This window comes from Symphalangus syndactylus, chromosome 17 (genome assembly GCF_028878055.3).
Source record: "Symphalangus syndactylus isolate Jambi chromosome 17, NHGRI_mSymSyn1-v2.1_pri, whole genome shotgun sequence".
Lineage (NCBI taxonomy): Eukaryota > Metazoa > Chordata > Mammalia > Primates > Hylobatidae > Symphalangus > Symphalangus syndactylus.
In genome coordinates, this window is record NC_072439.2 from 101,073,023 (window position 1) to 101,091,764 (window position 18,742).

Sequence of the window (18,742 nt, forward strand, 5' to 3'; positions counted from 1 at the left end):
TTAGCGCTCCAAATGTGCAGTTGCATTTTCTACAGAAAGAGTGTTCAGATCTGCTCAATCAAAAGTATGGTTTAACTCTGTTAGCTGAATGCACAGATCAGAAAGAAGTTTCACCGAATGATTCTGTGTAGTTTATATTTGAAGACATTCCTTTTTCCACTATTCCCCTCTTAGCGCTCCGAATCTCCACTTGCATTTTCTACAAAAAGAGTGTTTCATAACTGCTCAATCAAAAATATGTTTTATCTCTGTTAACTGAATTTACAGATCAGAAATAAGTTTCACAAAATGCATCTGTGTAGTTTTTATTTGAAGATTTTCTTTTTCCCAATGTAGGCCTCTTAGCGCTTAGCATGTCCAATTGCAGTTTCTACAGAAAGAGTGTTTCAGAACGGCTCAATCAAAAGTAAGGTTCAACTCTGTTAGTTGAATGCACAGAACAGAAAGAATTTTCACAGAATGCTACTGTGTAGTTTATATTTGAATATATTCCTTTTTCCACTATTACCCTCTTAGCGCTCCGAATGTCCACTTGCATTTTCTACAGAAAGAGTGTTCAGAACTGCGCAATCAAAAGTATGGTTTAACTCTGTTAGCTTAATGAACATATCAGAAATAAGTTTCACACAATGCTTCTGTGTAGTTTTTATTTGAAGATATTATTTTTCCCAATATAGGCCTCTTAGCGCTCAGAATGTCCAATTGCAGTTTCTACAGAAAGAGTGTTTCAGAAAGGCTCAAAAGTAAGGTTCAACTCTGTTAGTTGAATGCACAGAACAGAAAGAAGTTTCATACAATGCTTCTGTGTAGTTTATATTTGAACATATTCTTTTTTCCACTATTACCCACTTAGCGCTACGAATGTCCAGTTGCATTTTCTACAGACAGAGTGTTTCAAAACTGCTCAATCAAAAGTATGGTTTAACTCTGTTAGCTGAATGCTCAGAACAGAAAGAAGTTTCACAGAATGCTTCTGTGTAGTTTATATTTGAATATATTCCTTTTTCCACGACTACTCTCTTAGCGCTCCAAATGTCCAGTTGCATTATCTACAGAAAGAGTGTTCAGATCTGCTCAATCAAAAGTATGGTTTAACTCTGTTAGCTGAATGCACAGATCAGAAAGAAGTTTCACAGAATGATTCTGTGTAGTTTATATTTCGAGACATTCCTTTTTCCACTATTACCCTCTTAGCGCTCCGAATCTCCACTTGCATTTTCTACAGAAAGAGTGTTTCAGAACGGCTCAATCAAAACTAAGGTTCAACTCTTTTAGTTGAACAAACAGAACAGAAAGAAGTTTCACACAATTCTTCTGTGTAGTTTTTATTTGTAGACATTCTTTTTCCCAATATAGGCCTCTTAGCGCTCAGAATGTCCAATTGCAGTTTCTACAGAAAGAGTGTTTCAGAACGGCTCAATCAAAAGTAAGGTTCAACTCTGTTAGTTCAATGCACAGAACAGAAAGTAGTTTCATACAATGCTTCTGTGTAGTTTATATTTGAACATATTCTTTTTTCCACTATTACCCACTTAGCGCTACGAATGTCCAGTTGCATTTTCTACAGACCGAGTGTTTCAAAACTGCTCAATCAAAAGTATGGTTTAACTCTGTTAGCTGAATGCTCAGATCAGAAAGAAGTTTCACAGAATGCTTCTGTGTAGTTTATATTTGGAGACATTCCTTTTTCCACTATTACCCTCTTAGCGCTCCGAATCTCCACTTGCATTTTCTACAGAAAGAGTGTTTCAGAACGGCTCAATCAAAACTAAGGTTCAACTCTTTTAGTTGAACAAACAGAACAGAAAGTAGTTTCACACAATTCTTCTGTGTAGTTTTTATTTGTAGACATTCGTTTTCCCAATATAGGCCTCTTAGCGCTCAGAATGTCCAATTGCAGTTTCTACAGAAAGAGTGTTTCAGAACGGCTCAATCAAAAGTAAGGTTCAACTCTGTTAGTTGAATGCACAGAACAGAAAGAAGTTTCATACAATGCTTCTGTGTAGTTTATATTTGAACATATTCTTTTTTCCACTATTACCCACTTAGCGCTACGAATGTCCAGTTGCATTTTCTACAGACAGAGTGTTTCAAAACTGCTCAATCAAAAGTATGGTTTAACTCTGTTAGCTGAATGCTCAGATCAGAAAGAAGTTTCACAGAATGCTTCTGTGTAGTTTATATCTGAATATATTACTTTTTCCACTACTACGCTCTTATCGCTCCAAATGTCCAGTTGCATTTTCTACAGAAAGAGTGTTCAGATCTGCTCAATCAAAAGTATGGTTTAACTCTGTTAGCTGAATGCACAGATCAGAAAGAAGTTTCACCGAATGATTCTGTGTAGTTTATATTTGAAGACATTGCTTTTTCCACTATTACCCTCTTAGTGCTCCGAATCTCAACTTACATTTTCTACAAAAAGAGTGTTTCATAACTGCTCAATCAAAAATATGTTTTATCTCTGTTAACTGAATTTACAGATCAGAAATAAGTTTCACAAAATGCATCTGTGTAGTTTTTATTTGAAGATATTCTTTTTCCCAATGTAGGCCTCTTAGCGCTTAGCATGTCCAATTGCAGTTTCTACAGAAAGAGTGTTTCAGAACGGCTCAATCAAAAGTAAGGTTCAACTCTGTTAGTTGAATGCACAGAACAGAAAGAATTTTCACAGAATGCTACTGTGTAGTTTATATTTGAATATATTACTTTTTCCACTATTACCCTCTTAGCGCTCCGAAAGTCCACTTGCATTTTCTACAGAAAGAGTGTTCAGAACTGCGCAATCAAAAGTATGGTTTAACTCTGTTAGCTTAATGAACATATCAGAAATAAGTTTCACACAATGCTTCTGTGTAGTTTATATTTGAATATATTCCTTTTTCCACTACTACTCTCTTAGCGCTCCAAATGTCCAGTTGCATTTTCTACAGAAAGAGTGTTCAGATCTGCTCAATCAAAAGTATGGTTTAACTCTGTTAGCTGATTGCACAGATCAGAAAGAAGTTTCACAGAATGATTCTGTGTAGTTTATATTTGTACATATTCTTTTTTCCACTATTACCCACTTAGCGCTCCGAATCTCCACTTGCATTTTCTACAGAAAGAGTGTTTCAGAACGGCTCAATCAAAACTAAGGTTCAACTCTTTTAGTTGAACAAACAGAACAGAAAGAAGTTTCACACAATTCTTCTGTGTAGTTTTTATTTGTAGACATTCTTTTTCCCAATATAGGCCTCTTAGCGCTCAGAATGTCCAATTGCAGTTTCTACAGAAAGAGTGTTTCAGAACGGCTCAATCAAAAGTAAGGTTCAACTCTGTTAGTTCAATGCACAGAACAGAAAGAAGTTTCATACAATGCTTCTGTGTAGTTTATATTTGAACATATTCTTTTTTCCACTATTACCCACTTAGCGCTACGAATGTCCAGTTGCATTTTCTACAGACAGGGTGTTTCAAAACTGCTCAATCAAAAGTGTGGTTTAACTCTGTTAGCTGAATGCTCAGATCAGAAAGAAGTTTCACAGAATGCTTCTGTGTAGTTTATATTTGGAGACATTCCTTTTTCCACTATTACCCTCTTAGCGCTCCGAATCTCCACTTGCATTTTCTACAGAAAGTGTGTTTCAGAACGGCTCAATCAAAACTAAGCTTCAACTCTTTTAGTTGAACAAACAGAACAGAAAAAAGTTTCACACAATTCTTCTGTGTAGTTTTTATTTGTAGACATTCTTTTTCCCAATATAGGCCTCTTAGCGCACAGAATGTCCAATTGCAGTTTCTACAGAAAGAGTGTTTCGGAACGGCTCAATCAAATGTAAGGTTCAACTCTGTTAGTTGAATGCACAGAACAGAAAGAAGTTTCATACAATGCTTCTGTGTAGTTTATATTTGAACATATTCTTTTTTCCACTATTAAACACTTAGCGCTACGAATGTCCAGTTGCATTTTCTACAGACAGAGTGTTTCAAAACTGCTCAATCAAAAGTATGGTTTAACTCTGTTAGCTGAATGCTCAGATCAGAAAGAAGTTTCACAGAATGCTTCTGTGTAGTTTATATCTGAATATATTACTTTTTCCACTACTACGCTCTTAGCGCTCCAAATGTCCAGTTGCATTTTCTACAGAAAGAGTGTTCAGATCTGCTCAATCAAAAGTATGGTTTAACCCTGTAAGCTGAATGCACAGATCAGAAAGAAGTTTCACCGAATGATTCTGTGTAGTTTATATTTGAAGACATTCCTTTTTCCACAATTACCCTCTTAGCGCTCCGAATCTCCACTTGCATTTTCTACAAAAAGAGTGTTTCATAACTGCTCAATCAAAAATATGTTTTATCTCTGTTAACTGAATTTACAGATCAGAAATAAGTTTCACAAAATGCATCTGTGTAGTTTTTATTTGAAGATATTCTTTTTCCCAATGTAGGCCTCTTAGCGCTTAGCATGTCCAATTGCAGTTTCTACAGAAAGAGTGTTTCAGAACGGCTCAATCAAAAGTAAGATTCAACTCTGTTAGTTGAATGCACAGAACAGAAAGAATTTTCACAGAATGCTACTGTGTAGTTTATATTTGAATATATTCCTTTTTCCACTATTACCCTCTTAGCGCTCCGAATGTCCACTTGCATTTTCTACAGAAAGAGTGTTCAGAACTGCGCAATCAAAAGTATGGTTTAACTCTGTTAGCTTAATGAACATATCAGAAATAAGTTTCACACAATGCTTCTGTGTAGTTTTTATTTGAAGATAGTATTTTTCCCAATATAGGCCTCTTAGCGCTCAGAATGTCCAATTGCAGTTTCTACATAAAGAGTGTTTCAGAAAGGCTCAATCAAAAGTAAGGTTCAACTCTGTTAGTTGAATGCACAGAACAGAAAGAAGTTTCATACAATGCTTCTGTGTAGTTTATATTTGAACATATTCTTTTTTCCACTATTACCCACTTAGCGCTACGAATGTCCAGTTGCATTTTCTTCAGACAGAGTGTTTCAAAACTGCTCAATCAAAACTATGGTTTAACTCTGTTAGCTGAATGCTCAGAACAGAAAGAAGTTTCACAGAATGCTTCTGTGTAGTTTATATTTGAATATATTCCTTTTCCCACTACTACTCTCTTAGCGCTCCAAATGTCCAGTTGCATTTTCTACAGAAAGAGTGTTCAGATCTGCTCAATCAAAAGTATGGTTTAACTCTGTTAGCTGAATGCACAGATCAGAAAGAAGTTTCACAGAATGATTCTGTGTAGTTTATATTTCGAGACATTCCTTTTTCCACTATTACCCTCTTAGCGCTCCGAATCTCCACTTGCATTTTCTACAGAAAGAGTGTTTCAGAACGGCTCAATCAAAACTAAGGTTCAACTCTTTTAGTTGAACAAACAGAACAGAAAGAAGTTTCACACAATTCTTCTGTGTAGTTTTTATTTGTAGACATTCTTTTTCCCAATATAGGCCTCTTAGCGCTCAGAATGTCCAATTGCAGTTTCTACAGAAAGAGTGTTTCAGAACGGCTCAATCAAAAGTAAGGTTCAACTCTGTTAGTTCAATGCACAGAACAGAAAGAAGTTTCATACAATGCTTCTGGTAGTTTATATTTGAACATATTCTTTTTTCCTCTATTACCCACTTAGCGCTACGAATGTCCAGTTGCATTTTCTATAGACAGAGTGTTTCAAAACTGCTCAATCAAAAGTATGGTTTAAATCTGTTAGCTGAATGCTCAGATCAGAAAGAAGTTTCACAGAATGCTTCTGTGTAGTTTATATTTGGAGACATTCCTTTTTCCACTATTACCCTCTTAGCGCTCCGAATCTCCACTTGCATTTTCTACAGAAAGAGTGTTTCAGAACGGCTCAATCAAAACTAAGGTTCAACTCTTTTAGTTGAACAAACAGAACAGAAAAAAGTTTCACACAATTCTTCTGTGTAGTTTTTATTTGTAGACATTCTTTTTCCCAATATAGGCCTCTTAGCGCTCAGAATGTCCAATTGCAGTTTCTACAGAAAGAGTGTTTCGGAACGGCTCAATCAAATGTAAGGTTCAACTCTGTTAGTTGAATGCACAGAACAGAAAGAAGTTTCATACAATGCTTCTGTGTAGTTTATATTTGAACATATTCTTTTTTCCACTATTACCCACTTAGCGCTACGAATGTCCAGTTGCATTTTCTACAGACAGAGGGTTTCAAAACTGCTCAATCAAAAGTATGGTTTAACTCTGTTAGCTGAATGCTCAGATCAGAAAGAAGTTTCACAGAATGCTTCTGTGTAGTTTATATCTGAATATATTTCTTTTTCCACTACTACGCTCTTAGCGCTCCAAATGTCCAGTTGCATTTTCTACAGAAAGAGTGTTCAGATCTGCTCAATCAAAAGTATGGTTTAACTCTGTTAGCTGAATGCACAGATCAGAAAGAAGTTTCACCGAATGATTCTGTGTAGTTTATATTTGAAGACATTCCTTTTTCCACTATTACCCTCTTAGTGCTCCGAATCTCAACTTGCATTTTCTACAAAAAGAGTGTTTCATAACTGCTCAATCAAAAATATGTTTTATCTCTGTTAACTGAATTTACAGATCAGAAATAAGTTTCACAAAATGCATCTGTGTAGTTTTTATTTGAAGATATTCATTTTCCCAATGTAGGCCTCTTAGCGCTTAGCATGTCCAATTGCAGTTTCTACAGAAAGAGTGTTTCAGAACGGCTCAATCAAAAGTAAGGTTCAACTCTGTTAGTTGAATGCACAGAACAGAAAGAATTTTCCCAGAATGCTACTGTGTAGTTTATATTTGAATATATTCCTTTTTCCACTATTACCCTCATAGCGCTCCGAATGTCCACTTGCATTTTCTACAGAAAGTGTGTTCAGAACTGCGCAATCAAAAGTATGGTTTAACTCTGTTAGCTTAATGAACATATCAGAAATAAGTTTCACACAATGCTTCTGTGTAGTTTTTATTTGAAGATATTATTTTTCCCAATATAGGCCTCTTAGCCCTCAGAATGTCCAATTGCAGTTTCTACAGAAAGAGTGTTTCAGAAAGGCTCAATCAAAAGTAAGGTTCAACTCTGTTAGTTGAATGCACAGAACAGAAAGAAGTTTCATACAATGCTTCTGTGTAGTTTATATTTGAACATATTCTTTTTTCCACTATTACCCACTTAGCGCTACGAATGTCCAGTTGCATTTTCTACAGACAGAGTGTTTCAAAACTGCTCAATCAAAAGTATGGTTTAACTCTGTTAGCTGAATGCTCAGAACAGAAAGAAGTTTCACAGAATGCTTCTGTGTAGTTTATATTTGAATATATTCCTTTTTCCACTACTACTCTCTTAGCGCTCCAAATGTCCAGTTGCATTTTCTACAGAAAGAGGGTTCAGATCTGCTCAATCAAAAGTATGGTTTAACTCTGTTAGCTGAATGCACAGATCAGAAACAAGTTTCACAGAATGATTCTGTGTAGTTTATATTTGGAGACATTCCTTTTTCCACTAATACCCTCTTAGCGCTGCGAATCTCCACTTGCATTTTCTACAGAAAGAGTGTTTCAGAACGGCTCAATCAAAACTAAGGTTCTACTCTTTTAGTTGAACAAACAGAACAGAAAGAAGTTTCACACAATTCTTCTGTGTAGTTTTTATTTGTAGACATTCTTTTTCCCAATATAGGCCTCTTAGCGCTCAGAATGTCCAATTGCAGTTTCTACAGAAAGAGTGTTTCAGAACGGCTCAATCAAAAGTAAGGTTCAACTCTGTTAGTTGAATGCACAGAACAGAAAGTAGTTTCATACAATGCTTCTGTGTAGTTTATATTTGAACATATTCTTTTTTCCACTATTACCCACTTAGCGCTACAAATGTCCAGTTGCATTTTCTACAGACAGAGTGTTTCAAAACTGCTCAATCAAAAGTATGGTTTAAATCTGTTAGCTGAATGCTCAGATCAGAAAGAAGTTTCACAGAATGCTTCTGTGTAGTTTATATTTGGAGACATTCCTTTTTCCACTATTAACCTCTTAGCGCTCCGAATCTCCACTTGCCTTTTCTACAGAAAGAGTGTTTCAGAACGGCTCAATCAAAACTAAGGTTCAACTCTTTTAGTTGAACAAACAGAACAGAAAGATGTTTCACACAATTCTTCTGTGTAGTTTTTATTTGTAGACATTCTTTTTCCCAATATAGGCCTCCTAGCGCTCAGAATGTCCAATTGCAGTTTCTACAGAAAGAGTGTTTCAGAACGGCTCAATCAAAACTAAGGTTCAACTCTTTTAGTTGAACAAACAGAACAGAAAGAAGTTTCACACAATTCTTCTGTGTAGTTTTTATTTGTAGACATTCTTTTTCCCAATATAGGCCTCTTAGCGCTCAGAATGTCCAATTGCAGTTTCTACAGAAAGAGTGTTTCAGAACGGCTCAATCAAAAGTAAGGTTCAACTCTGTTAGTTGAATGCACAGAACAGAAAGGAGTTTCATACAATGCTTCTGTGTAGTTTATATTTGAACATATTCTTTTTTCCACTATTACCCACTTAGCGCTACGAATGTCCAGTTGCATTTTCTACAGACAGAGTGTTTCAAAACTGCTCAATCAAAAGTATGATTTAACTCTGTTAGCTGAATGCTCAGATCAGAAAGAAGTTTCACAGAATGCTTCTGTGTAGTTTATATTTGAATATATTCCTTTTTCCACTACTACGCTCTTAGCGCTCCAAATGTCCAGTTACATTTTCTACAGAAAGAGTGTTCAGATCTGCTCAATCAAAAGTATGGTTTAACTCTGTTAGCTGAATGCACAGATCAGAAAGAAGTTTCACCGAATGATTCTGTGTAGTTTATATTTGAAGACATTCCTTTTTCCACTATTACCCTCTTAGCGCTCCGAATCTCCACTTGCATTTTCTACAAAAAGAGTGTTTCATAACTGCTCAATCAAAAATATGTTTTATCTCTGTTAACTGAATTTACAGATCAGAAATAAGTTTCACAGAACGCATCTGTGTAGTTTTTATTTGAAGATATTCTTTTTCCCAATGTAGGCCTTTTAGCGCTTAGCATGTCCAATTGCAGTTTCTACAGAAAGAGTGTTTCAGAACGGCTCAATCAAATGTAAGGTTCAACTCTGTTAGTTGAATGCACAGAACAGAAAGAATTTTCACAGAATGCTACTGTGTAGTTTATATTTGAATATATTCCTTTTTCCACTATTACCCTCTTAGCGCTCCGAATGTCCACTTGCATTTTCTACAGAAAGAGTGTTCAGAACTGCGCAATCAAAAGTATGGTTTAACTCTGTTAGCTTAATGAACATATCAGAAATAAGTTTCACACAATGCTTCTGTGTAGTTTTTATTTGAAGGTATTATTTTTCCCAATATAGGCCTCTTAGCGCTCAGAATGTCCAATTGCAGTTTCTACAGAAAGGGTGTTTCAGAAAGGCTCAATCAAAAGTAAGGTTCAACTCTGTTAGTTGAATGCACAGAACAGAAAGAAGTTTCATACAATGCTTCTGTGTAGTTTATATTTGAACATATTCTTTTTTCCACTATTACCCACTTAGCGCTACGAATGTCCAGTTGCATTTTCTACAGACAGAGTGTTTCAAAACTGCTCAATCAAAACTATGGTTTAACTCTGTTAGCTGAATGCACAGATCAGAAAGAAGTTTCACCGAATGATTCTGTGTAGTTTATATTTGAAGACATTCCTTTTTCCACTATTACCCTCTTAGCGCTCCGAATCTCCACTTGCATTTTCTCCAAAAGGGTGTTTCATAACTGCTCAATCAAAAATATGTTTTATCTCTGTTAACTGAATTTACAGATCAGAAATAAGTTTCACAAAATGCATCTGTGTAGTTTTTATTTGAAGATATTCTTTTTCCCAATGTAGGCCTCTTAGCGCTTAGCATGTCCAATTGCAGTTTCTACAGAAAGAGTCTTTCAGAACGGCTCAATCAAAAGTAAGGTTCAACTCTGTTAGTTGAATGCACAGAACAGAAAGAATTTTCACAGAATGCTACTGTGTAGTTTATATTTGAATATATTCCTTTTTCCAATATTACCCTCATAGCGCTCCGAATGTTCACTTGCATTTTCTACAGAAAGTGTGTTCAGATCTGCGCAATCAAAAGTATGGTTTAACTCTGTTAGCTTAATGAACATATCAGAAATAAGTTTCACAAAATGCTTCTGTGTAGTTTTTATTTGAAGATATTATTTTTCCCAATATAGGCCTCTTAGCGCTCAGAATGTCCAATTGCAGTTTCTACAGAAAGAGTGTTTCAGAAAGGCTCAATCAAAAGTAAGGTTCAACTCTGTTAGTTGAATGCACAGAACAGAAAGAAGTTTCATACAATGCTTCTGTGTAGTTTATATTTGAACATAGTCTTTTTTCCACTATTACCCACTTAGCGCTACGAATGTCCAGTTGCATTTTCTACAGACAGAGTGTTTCAAAACTGCTCAATCAAAAGTATGGTTTAACTCTGTTAGCTGAATGCTCAGAACAGAAAGAAGTTTCACAGAATGCTTCTGTGTAGTTTATATTTGAATATATTCCTTTTTCCACTACTACTCTCTTAGCGCTCCAAATGTCCAGTTGCATTTTCTACAGAAAGAGTGTTCAGATCTGCTCAATCAAAAGTATGGTTTAACTCTGTTAGCTGAATGCACAGATCAGAAAGAAGTTTCACAGAATGATTCTGTGTAGTTTATATTTGGAGACATTCCTTTTTCCACTATTACCCTCTTAGCTCTCCGAATCTCCACTTGCATTTTCTACAGAAAGAGTGTTTCAGAACGGCTCAATCAAAACTAAGGTTCAACTCTTTTAGTTGAACAAACAGAACAGAAAGATGTTTCACACAATTCTTCTGTGTAGTTTTTATTTGTAGACATTCTTTTTCCCAATATAGGCCTCTTAGCGCTCAGAATGTCCAATTGCAGTTTCTACAGAAAGAGTGTTTCAGAACGGCTCAATCAAAAGTAAGGTTCAACTCTGTTAGTTGAATGCACAGAACAGAAAGAAGTTTCATACAATGCTTCTGTGTGGTTTATATTTGAACATATTCTTTTTTCCACTATTACCCACTTAGCGCTACGAATGTCCTGTTGCATTTTCTACAGTCAGAGTGTTTCAAAACTGCTCAATCAAAAGTATGGTTTAACTCTGTTAGCTGAATGCTCAGATCAGAAAGAAGTTTCACAGAATGCTTCTGTGTAGTTTATATTTGGAGACATTCCTTTTTCCACTATTACCCTCTTAGCGCTCCGAATCTCCACTTGCATTTTCTACAGAAAGAGTGTTTCAGAACGGCTCAATCAAAACTAAGGTTCAACTCTTTTATTTGAACAAACAGAACAGAAAGAAGTTTCACACAATTCTTCTGTGTAGTTTTTATTTGTAGACATTCTTTTTCCCAATATAGGCCTCTTAGCGCTCAGAATGTCCAATTGCAGTTTCTACAGAAAGAGTGTTTCAGAACGGCTCAATCAAAAGTAAGGTTCAACTCTGTTAGTTGAATGCACAGCACAGAAAGAAGTTTCATACAATGCTTCTGTGTAGTTTATATTTGAACATATTCTTTTTTCCACTATTACCCACTTAGCGCTACGAATGTCCAGTTGCATTTTCTACAGACAGAGTGTTTCAAAACTGCTCAATCAAAAGTATGGTTTAACTCTGTTAGCTGAATGCTCAGATCAGAAAGAAGTTTCACAGAATGCTTCTGTGTAGTTTATATCTGAATATATTACCTTTTCCCCTACTACGCTCTTAGCGCTCCAAATGTCCAGTTGCATTTTCTACAGAAAGAGTGTTCAGATCTGCTCAATCAAAAGTATGGTTTAACTCTGTTAGCTGAATGCACAGATCAGAAAGAAGTTTCACCGAATGATTCTGTGTAGTTTATATTTGAAGACATTCCTTTTTCCACTATTACCCTCTTAGCACTCCGAATCTCCACTTGCATTTTCTACAAAAAGAGTGTTTCATAACTGCTCAATCAAAAATATGTTTTATCTCTGTTAACTGAATTTACAGATCAGAAATAAGTTTCACAAAATGCATCTGTGTAGTTTTTATTTGAAGGTATTCTTTTTCCCATTGTAGGCCTCTTAGCGCTTCGCATGTCCATTGCAGTTTCTACAGAAAGAGTGTTTCAGAACGGCTCAATCAAAAGTAAGGTTCAACTCTGTTAGTTGAATGCACAGAACAGAAAGAATTTTCACAGAATACTACTGTGTAGTTTATATTTGAATATATTACTTTTTCCACTAATACCCTCTTAGCGCTCCGAATGTCCACTTGCATTTTCTACAGAAAGAGTGTTCAGAACTGCGCAATCAAAAGTATGGTTTAACTCTGTTAGCTTAATGAACATATCAGAAATAAGTTTCACACAATGCTTCTGTGTAGTTTTTATTTGAAGATATTATTTTTCCCAATATAGGCCTCTTAGCGCTCAGAATGTCCAATTGCAGTTTCTACAGAAAGAGTGTTTCAGAAAGGCTCAATCAAAAGTAAGGTTCAACTCTGTTAGTTGAATGCACAGAACAGAAAGAAGTTTCATACAATGCTTCTGTGTAGTTTATATTTGAACATATTCTTTTTTCCACTATTACCCACTTAGCGCTACGAATGTCCAGTTGCATTTTCTACAGACAGAGTGTTTCAAAACTGCTCAATCAAAAGTATGGTTTAAATCTGTTAGCTGAATGCTCAGAACAGAAAGAAGTTTCACAGAATGCTTCTGTGTAGTTTATATTTGAATATATTCCTTTTTCCACTACTACTCTCTTAGCGCTCCAAATGTCCAGTTGCATTTTCTACAGAAAGAGTGTTCAGATCTGCTCAATCAAAAGTATGGTTTAACTCTGTTAGCTGAATGCACAGATCAGAAAGAAGTTTCACAGAATGATTCTGTGTAGTTTATATTTGGAGACATTCCTTTTTCCACTATTACCCTCTTAGCGCTCCGAATCTCCACTTGCATTTTCTACAGAAAGAGTGTTTCAGAACGGCTCAATCAAAACTAAGGTTCAACTCTTTTAGTTGAACAAACAGAACAGAAAGAAGTTTCACACAATTCTTCTGTGTAGTTTTTATTTGTAGACATTCTTTTTCCCAATATAGGCCTCTTAGCGCTCAGAATGTCCAATTGCAGTTTCTACAGAAAGAGTGTTTCAGAACGGCTCAATCAAAAGTAAGGTTCAACTCTGTTAGTTGAATGCACAGAACAGAAAGAAGTTTCATACAATGCTTCTGTGTGGTTTATATTTGAACATATTCTTTTTTCCACTATTACGCACTTAGCGCTACGAATGTCCAGTTGCATTTTCTACAGACAGAGTGTTTCAAAACTGCTCAATCAAAAGTATGGTTTAACTCTGTTAGCTGAATGCTCAGATCAGAAAGAAGTTTCACAGAATGCTTCTGTGTAGTTTATATTTGGAGACATTCCTTTTTCCACTATTACCCAATTAGCGCTCCAAATCTCCACTTGCATTTTCTACAGAAAGAGTGTTTCAGAACGGCTCAATCAAAACTAAGGTTCAACTCTTTTATTTGAACAAACAGAACAGAAAGAAGTTTCACACAATTCTTCTGTGTAGTTTTTATTTGTAGACATTCTTTTTCCCAATATAGGCCTCTTAGCGCTCAGAATGTCCAATTGCAGTTTCTACAGAAAGAGTGTTTCAGAACGGCTCAATCAAAAGTAAGGTTCAACTCTGTTAGTTGAATGCACAGCACAGAAAGAAGTTTCATACAATGCTACTGTGTAGTTTATATTTGAACATATTCTTTTTTCCACTATTACCCACTTAGCGCTACGAATGTCCAGTTTCATTTTCTACAGACAGAGTGTTTCAAAACTGCTCAATCAAAAGTATGGTTTAACTCTGTTAGCTGAATGCTCAGATCAGAAAGAAGTTTCACAGAATGCTTCTGTGTTGTTTATATCTGAATATATTACCTTTTCCACTACTACGCTCTTAGCGCTCCAAATGTCCAGTTGCATTTTCTACAGAAAGAGTGTTCAGATCTGCTCAATCAAAAGTATGGTTTAACTCTGTTAGCTGAATGCACAGATCAGAAAGAAGTTTCACCGAATGATTCTGTGTAGTTCATATTTGAAGACATTCCTTTTTCCACTATTACCCTCTTAGCGCTCCGAATCTCCACTTGCATTTTCTACAAAAAGAGTGTTTCATAACTGCTCAATCAAAAATATGTTTTATCTCTGTTAACTGAATTTACAGATCAGAAATAAGTTTCACAAAATTCAACTGTGTAGTTTTTATTTGAAGATATTATTTTTCCCAATGTAGGCCTCTTAGCGCTTCGCATGTCCAATTGCAGTTTCTACAGAAAGAGTGTTTCAGAACGGCTCAATCAAAAGTAAGGTTCAACTCTGTTAGTTGAATGCACAGAACAGAAAGAATTTTCACAGAATGCTACTGTGTAGTTTATATTTGAATATATTCCTTTTTCCACTATTACCCTTTTAGCGCTCCGAATGTCCACTTGCATTTTCTACAGAAAGAGTGTTCAGAACTGCGCAATCAAAAGTATGGTTTAACTCTGTTAGCTTAATGAACATATCAGAAATAAGTTTCACACAATGCTTCTGTGTAGTTTTTATTTGAAGATATTATTTTTCCCAATAGAGGCCTCTTAGCGCTCAGAATGTCCAATTGCAGTTTCTACAGAAAGAGTGTTTCAGAAAGGCTCAATCAAAAGTAAGGTTCAACTCTGTTAGTTGAATGCACAGAGCAGAAAGGAGTTTCATACAATGATTCTGTGTAGTTTATATTTAAACATATTCTTTTTTCCACTATTACCCACTTAGCGCTACGAATGTCCAGTTGCATTTTCTACAGACAGAGTGTTTCAAAACTGCTCAATCAAAAGTATGGTTTAACTCTGTTAGCTGAATGCTCAGAACAGAAAGAAGTTTCACAGAATGTTTCTGTGTAGTTTATATTTGAATATATTCCTTTTTCCACTACTACTCTCTTAGCGCTCCAAATGTCCAGTTGCATTTTCTACAGAAAGAGTTTTCAGATCTGCTCAATCAAAAGTATGGTTTAACTCTGTTAGCTGAATGCACAGATCAGAAAGAAGTTTCACAGAATGATTCTGTGTAGTTTATATTTCGAGACATTCCTTCTTCCACTATTACCCTCTTAGCGCTCCGAATCTCCACTTGCATTTTCTACAGAAAGAGTGTTTCAGAACGGCTCAATCAAAACTAAGGTTCAACTCTTTTAGTTGAACAAACAGAACAGAAAGAAGTTTCACACAATTCTTAAGTGTAGTTTTTATTTGTAGACATTCTTTTTCCCAATATAGGCCTCTTAGCGCTCAGAATGTCCAATTGCAGTTTCTACAGAAAGAGTGTTTCAGAACGGCTCAATCAAAAGTAAGGTTCAACTCTGTTAGTTGAATGCACAGAACAGAAAGAAGTTTCATACAATGCTTCTGTGTAGTTTATATTTGAACATATTCTTTTTTCCACTATTACCCACTTAGCGCTACGTTGTCCAGTTGCATTTTCTACAGACAGAGTGTTTCAAAACTGCTCAATCAAAAGTATGATTTAACTCTGTTAGCTGAATGCTCAGATCAGAAAGAAGTTTCACAGAATGCTTCTGTGTAGTTTATATTTGAATATATTCATTTTTCCACTACTACGCTCTTAGCGCTCCAAAAGTCCAGTTGCATTTTCTACAGAAAGAGTGTTCAGATCTGCTCAATCAAAAGTATGGTTTAACTCTGTTAGCTGAATGCACAGATCAGAAAGAAGATTCACCGAATGATTCTGTGTAGTTTATATTTGAAGACATTCCTTTTTCCACTATTACCCTCTTAGCGCTCCGAATCTCCACTTGCATTTTCCACAAAAAGAGTGTTTCATAACTGCTCAATCAAAAATATGCTTTATCTCTGTTAACTGAATTTACAGATCAGAAATAAGTTTCACAGAATGCATCTGTGTAGTTTTTATTTGAAGATATTCTTTTTCCCAATGTAGGCCTCTTAGCGCTTAGCATGTCCTTTTGCAGTTTCTACAGAAAGAGTGTTTCAGAACGGCTCAATCAAAAGTAAGGTTCAACTCTGTTAGTTGAATGCACAGAACAGAAAGAATTTTCACAGAATGCTACTGTGTAGTTTATATTTGAATATATTCCTTTTTCCACTATTACCCTCTTAGCGCTCCGAATCTCCACTTGCATTTTCTACAGAAAGAATGTTCAGAACTGCGCAATCAAAAGCATGGTTTAACTCTGGTAGCTTAATGAACATATCAGAAATAAGTTTCACACAATGCTTCTGTGTAGTTTTTATTTGAAGATATTATTTTTCCCAATATAGGCCTCTTAGCGCTCAGAATGTCCAATTGCAGTTTCTACAGAAAGAGTGTTTCAGAAAGGCTCAATCAAAAGTAAGGTTCAACTCTGTTAGTTGAATGCACAGAACAGAAAGAAGTTTCATACAATGCTTCTGTGTAGTTTATATTTGAACATATTCTTTTTTCCACTATTACCCACTTAGTGCTACGAATGTCCAGTTGCATTTTCTACAGACAGAGTGTTTCAAAACTGCTCAATCAAAAGTATGGTTTAACTCTGTTAGCTGAATGCTCAGATCAGAAAGTAGTTTCACAGAATGCTTCTGTGTAGTTTATATTTGAATATATTCCTTTTTCCACTACTACTCTCTTAGCGCTCCAAATGTCCAGTTGCATTTTCTACAGAAAGAGTGTTCAGATCTGCTCAATCAAAAGTATGGTTTAACTCTGTTAGCTGAATGCACAGATCAGAAAGAAGTTTCACAGAATGATTCTGTGTAGTTTATATTTGGAGACATTCCTTTTTCCACTATTACCCTCTTAGCGCTCCGAATCTCCACTTGCATTTTCTACAGAAAGAGTGTTTCAGAAAGCCTCAATCAAAACTAAGGTTCAACATTTTAGTTGAACAAACAGAACAGAAAGAAGTTTCACACAATGCTTCTGTGTAGTTTTTATTTGTAGACATTCTTTTTCCCAATATAGGCCTCTTAGCGCTCAGAATGTCCAATTGCAGTTTCTACAGAAAGAGTGTTTCAGAACGGCTCAATCAAAAGTAAGGTTCAACTCTGTTAGTTGAATGCACAGAACAGAAAGATGTTTCATACAATGCTTCTGTGTAGTTTATATTTGAACATATTCTTTTTTCCACTATTACCCACTTAGCGCTATGAATGTCCTGTAGCATTTTCTACAGACAGAGTGTTTCAAAACTGCTCAATCAAAAGTATGGTTTAACTCTGTTAGCTAAATGCTCAGATCAGAAAGAAGTTTCATAGAATGCTTCTGTGTATTTTATATTTGAATATATTCCTTTTTCCACTACTACGCTCTTAGCGCTCCAAATGTCCAGTTGCATTTTCTACAGAAAGAGTGTTCAGATCTGCTCAATCAAAAGTATGGCTTAACTCTGTTAGCTGAATGCACAGATCAGAAAGAAGTTTCACAGAATGATTCTGTGTAGTTTATATTTGGAGACATTCCTTTTTCCACTATTACCCTCTTAGCGCTCCGAATCTCCACTTGCATTTTCTACAGAAAGAGTGTTTCAGAACGGCTCAATCAAAACTAAGGTTCAACACTTTTAGTTGAACAAACAGAACAGAAAGAAGTTTAACACAATTCTTCTGTGTAGTTTTTATTTGTAGACCTTCTTTTTCCCAATATAGGCCTCTTAGCGCTCAGAATGTCCAATTGCAGTTTCTACAGAAAGAGTGTTTCAGAACGGCTCAATCAAAAGTAAGGTTCAACTCTGTTATTTCAATGCACAGAACAGAAAGAAGTTTCATACAATGCTTCTGTGTAGTTTATATTTGAACATATTCTTTTTTCCGCTATTACCCACATAGCGCTACGAATGTCCAGTTGCATTTTCTACAGACAGAGTGTTTCAAAACTGCTCAATCAAAAGTATGGTTTAACTCTGTTAGCTGAATGCTCAGATCAGAAAGAAGTTTCACAGAATGCTTCTGTGTAGTTTATATTTGGAAACATTCCTTTTTCCACTATTACCCTCTTAGCGCTCCGAATCTCCACTTGCATTTTCTACAGAAAGTGTGTTTCAGAACGGCTCAATCAAAACTAAGGTTCAACACTTTTAGTTGAACAAACAGAACAGAAAGAAGTTTCACACAATTCTTCTGTGTAGTTTTTATTTGTAGACATTCTTTTTCCCAATATAGGCCTCTTAGCGCTCAGAATGTCCAATTGCAGTTTCTACAGAAAGAGTGTTTCAGAACGGCTCAATCAAAAGTAAGGTTCAACTCTGTTAGTTGAATGCACAGAACAGAAAGAAGTTTCATACAATGCTTCTGTGTAGTTTATATTTGAACATATTCTTTTTTCCACTATTATCCACTTAGCGCTACGAATGTCCAGTTGCATTTTCTACAGACAGAGTGTTTCAAAACTGCTCAATCAAAAGTATGGTTTAACTCTGTTAGCTGAATGCTCAGATCAGAAAGAAGTTTCACAGAATGCTTCTGTGTAGTTTATATCTGAATATATTACTTTTTCCACTACTACGCTCTTAGCGCTCCAAATGTCCAGTTGCATTTTCTACAGAAAGAGTGTTCAGATCTGCTCAATCAAAAGTATGGTTTAACTCTGTTAGCTGAATGCACAGATCAGAAAGAAGTTTCACCGAATGATTCTGTGTAGTTTATAT